Here is a 4,584-nt window from a genome sequence, read left to right as displayed (position 1 = left end):
TTAGGCTTAGGGTTAAGGTGAGGGTGAATTTTAGGGTTAGGATTAGGGTGAGGGTTAGGGTTAGGATGAGGGTTCTGATTAGGGTTAGGGTTAGGATGAAGTTTAGGCTGAGGGATATGTTTAGCGTTAGTGTGAGTGTGCGGCTGACGGTGAGGGTTTTCGTTAGGTAAGCGTTAGGGATAAGGTTAGGGTGAGGGTTATGGTTAGGGTGATGTTTAGCGAGAGGATGAAGGTTAGGGTGAGGGTAATGGTGAGGGTGAGATTTAGGGTTATTTTTAGGGTCAGGGTTAGGGTTAGGTTTAGAGTGAGTGTTAGGTTTATGGTGAGATTTAAGACTAGGGTAAGTGTTAGGGTTAGCGTTATTGTTAGGATGATATTTAGGATGAGTGTTAGGGTTAGGTTTAGGGTTAGTGTGAGGGTCAGTTTTAGGGTTAGGGTGAGGTTTATTGTTAGGTTGAGGTTTAGGGATAGAGGTAGGGTTAGGGTTAGGGTGAGGGTGAGCGTTGGGTTTAGAGTTAGGGTGAGAGTTAGTCTGAGGTTGAGGGTGAGTGTTAGGGTGTGGGTGAGGGTTAGAGTTAAGGTGAGGTTTAGTGTGAGGGTCAGAGTTAGGGTTAGCGTTATGGTTAGGGTGAGCATTAGGGTTACGGTTAGGGTTAGTGTGAGAGTGAGGGTTAGGTTTACGGTGAGGGTGAGGGTTATGTTTAGGGTTATGTTTAGGGTGAGGGTGAGGGTTAGGGTTAGGGTTAGGGTGAGGGTTAGGGTGACGGTTAAGGAGAGGGTTAGTGTTAGACTTAGGTTTATAGTTAGTGTTAGGATAAGGGCGAGGGTGAGGTTGAGGTTTAGGATGAGGGTTATGGTGAGGGTGAGGTTTAGAGTTAGGGAGAGTGTTAGGGTTAGTGTGTGGGTTAGGGTTAGGTTTAGGATTAGGGTTAGGGTGAGGGCTAGGGTGAAGGTGAGGTTTTGGGTTAGGGTTAGGGTTAGGGTGAGTGTTAGGGTTGGTTTTAGGGTGAGGGTTCGTTTGAGGGTTAGGGTTAGGTTTAGGTTTAGGGAGAGGGTCAGGGTTAGGGTGAGGGTTAGTGTGAGAGTGAATTTTAGGGTTAGCCTGAGTGTTAGTGTGAGGGTTAGATTTAGGGTTATGTTTAGGGTGAGGGTGAAGGTGAGGGTTAGGGTAAGGGCTAGGGTGAGCGTTAGGGTGAAGGTTAGGGTGAGGGTTAGCTTTAGGCTTAGGCTGATTGTGAGGGTTAGTGTTAGGGTGAGGGTTAAGGTTAGGGTGAGGGTTAGGGTTAGGGTGAGGTTTAAGGTTAGGGTGAGTGCTAGGGTGTGGGTGTGGGTTAGGCTGAGGGTGATGGTGAGGGTGAGGGTGAGGACTAGGGTGAGTGTTTGGGTTAGGTTGAGAGTGAGGGTTATGGTTAGGGTTCTGTTTAGGAGAGGATGAGGGCTAGGGTGAGTGTGAGGGTTCAGGTGAGGGTGAGGGTTAGGTTTAGGGTGAAGGTGAGGGTTAGGGTTTGGGTTATGTTTATGGTGAGGGTTAGGGTGAGGGTTAGGGTGAGGGTTAGGGGTAAGGTGAGGGTTAGGGTTGGGGTGAGGTTTAGGGTTAGTGTTAAGGTTAGGGTGAGGGTTAGGGTTACAGTTAGGTTTAGGGTAAGGGATAGGGTTAGGGTTTGAGTTAGGGCATGGGTGAGGGTGAGGTTTAGGGTGAGGGTGAGGTTTAGGGTTAAGGTTAGGGTGAGGGTTAGGGTTAGTGTTAGGATGAGGGTTATTCTGAGGGTGAGGCTGAGGGTGAGGGTGAAGATAAGGGTGAGGGTTAGGGTTAGGGTGAGGGTTAGGGATTGTGTGAGGATTAGGATTAGGGTTTTGGTTATGGTGAGGGTTAGGCTGAGGGGTAGGGTTAGGTTTAGGATGAGGGTTAGGATTTCTGTGAGGGTTATGGTTAATGTTAGGGTGAGGTTAAGGGTTAGGGTTAGTGTTAGGGTGAGGGTGAGAGTTAGGTTTTGTTTTAGGGCAAGGGTTAGCTTTATGGTGAAGTTTATTGTTAGGTTTACGGTGAGGGTGAGGGTGAGGTTTAGGCTTAGGTTTAGGGTTAATGTTTGGTTTATGGTTATGGTTAGGGTTAGGGTTAGCGTTAGCGTTAGGGTAAGGCTAAGGCTGAGAGTGAGGGTGAGGTTTAGGGTGTGAGTGAGGGTTAGGGTTTGGGTTCGGGTTAGTGTAAGGGTTAGGATGAATGTTTAGCTGAGGGGTATGTTTAGGGTTAGGCTGAGGGTTAGGGTTCAGGATAGGGTGAGTGTTAGGTTAAGGTAAATTTAGGAATAGGGTGAGGGTTAGGTTTAGGTTTAGGGTTAAGGTGAGGGCTAGGGAGAAGGTGAGGGTTAGGGTTAGGGTTAGCATTAAGGTTAGGGTTAGGGTTAGGGTGAGAGTGAAGGTTTGGGTTAGGGTGAGGGTTTTTGGTTAGGGTTAGGTTTAGGGTTACTGTTATGGTTAGGGTTAGAGTGAGGTTTATTTTGAGGGGCAGGGTAGGGGTTAGGGTGAGGGTTAAGTTTAGTGTGAGGGTTAGGGTTAGGTTTATGGTTAGGGTGAGGGTAAGGGTTAGGGTGAGGTTTAGGGTGAGAGTGAAGTTTAGGATTAGCGTTAGTGTTAGGGTGAGGGTTAGGTTGAGGGTTAGGTTTAGGGTTAGGTTTAGGATGAGGTTGCGTGTGAGGGTTAGGGTTACGGTGAGGTTTAGGGTGAGGTCAGAGTTAGGGTTAGCGTTAGGGATAGGGTGAGCGTTAGGGTTGGGCTTAGGGTTAATGTGAGAGTGAGGGTTAAGGTTAGGGATAGGTTGAGGGTTAGGTTGACGACTATGGTTAGGGTTATTTTTAGATTTAGGGTTAGGGTTATAGGTATTGTTAGGGTTAGGGTTAGGTTTAGGTTTAGGCTGAGGTTGAGTGTTAGGTTTAGGATGAGGGTTATGGTGAGGTTGAGGTTTAAATTGAGGGAGAGGGTTAGGGTTAGGCTGTGGGTTAGGGTTAGGATTAGGTTTATTGTGAGAGTGAGGGTAAGGGTTAGGATTAGGGTGAGTGTTAGAGTTAGGGTGAGGTTTAGGGATAGAGTTAGACTTAGGATGAGGGTGAGGGTGATGGTTAGGGTTATTGTAATGATTAAAGTTAGTGTGAGGTTGATGGTGTGGGTTAGGTTTAGGATTAGGATTAGGATTAGTGTTAGACTGATGGTGAGGGTGAGGGTGAGTTTATGGGTTAGGATTTGGGTTAGTGTGAGGTTTAGGGTGAGGGTTAGGTTTAGGGTTAGGGTTAGGGTGAGGGTTAGGATTAGGGTTAGGGTGAGGTCTAGGGTGAGGGTGAGTATTAGGGTTAGGGTGAGGGTTAGTGTGAGGGTGAGGATTAGGTTTAGTGTGAGGATTAGCGTTAGGGTTACGGTTAGGGTGAGGGTAAGTATTAGGGTGAGGATTTGGGTGAGAGTGAGGTTTAGGGATAGCTTGAGTGTTGGGGTGAGTGTTAGGGTGAGGGTTAAGGTTATGGTTAGGGTTAAGGTGAGGGTGAGGGTCAGGGTTAGAATTAAGGTTAGGGTTAATGTTTGGTTTATGGTTAGGGTTAGGTTTAGTGTTAGGGTTAGTGTTAGTGTTAGGGTTAGGGTTAGGGTTAGGCTAAGACTGAGGGTGAGGCTGAAGTTTAGGGTTAGGTTGAGGGTTGGAGGTAGGTTAGGGTTAGGCTGAGGTTGAGGGTGAGGTTTAGGGTTAAGGTGAGGATGAGGTTTAGGTTTAGAGTTATTTTTAGTGTTTGGTTTAGGGTCAGGGTTAGGTTTAGGGTTAGGTTCAGGGTTAGTGTTCGGGTTAGGATTGGGGTGATTATTAGGGTGAGTGTTAGATTTAGTATTAGGGTTAGGGTTAGGATTAGGCTGAGGGTGAGGTTAGGGTAAGGGTGAGTGTTGGGGATAGGTTTAGGGTGAGGGTGAGGGTTAGGATGAGGGTTAGGCTGAGGGGTATGGTTAGGGTAAGGCTGAGGGTTAGGTTTAGAGTTAGGGTGAGTGTTAGGTTTAGGGTTAAGATTACGATTAGGGTGAGGGTTAGGGTTAGGTTCAGGGATAAGGTGAAGGCTAGGGAGAAGGTGAGGGTTAGGTTTAAACTTAGCCTTAGTTTTCGTGTTAGTGTTAGGGAGAGGGTGGGTGTTCGGTTTAGGGTGAGGGTTTGTGTTAGGGTTAGGGTTATTTTTAGGGTTAGGGTTAGGGTGAGGGTTAGTTTGAGGGGTAGGGTTAGGTTTAGGCTGAGGGTTAAGTTTAGTGTGAGGGTTAGGTTTAGGTTTAGGGTTAGGGTGAGGGTAAGGGTTAGGGTGAGGGTTAGGGTGACGGTGAAATTTAGGGTTAGCGTAAGTGTTAGGGTGAGGGTTAGTGTGAGGGATAGAGTTAGTGTTAGGGTGAGGTGTAGGGTTAGGGTGAGTTTTAGGGATAGAATTATGGTTAGGGTGACGGTGAGGGTGAGGGTTAGGGTTAGGGTTAGTGTTAGTGTGAGGGTGAGGGTGAGTGTTAGGGTGAGCATTAGGGTTAATGTTAGGATTATTGTGAGAGTGAGGGTTATGGATAGGGTTAGGTTGAGTG

This window comes from Dipodomys merriami, unplaced genomic scaffold (assembly GCF_024711535.1).
Source record: "Dipodomys merriami isolate MVZ:Mamm:240054 unplaced genomic scaffold, mDipMer1.0.p SCAF_61, whole genome shotgun sequence".
NCBI classification, from domain to species: Eukaryota; Metazoa; Chordata; class Mammalia; order Rodentia; family Heteromyidae; genus Dipodomys; species Dipodomys merriami.
Note: the sequence above shows the minus strand (reverse complement) of the source record.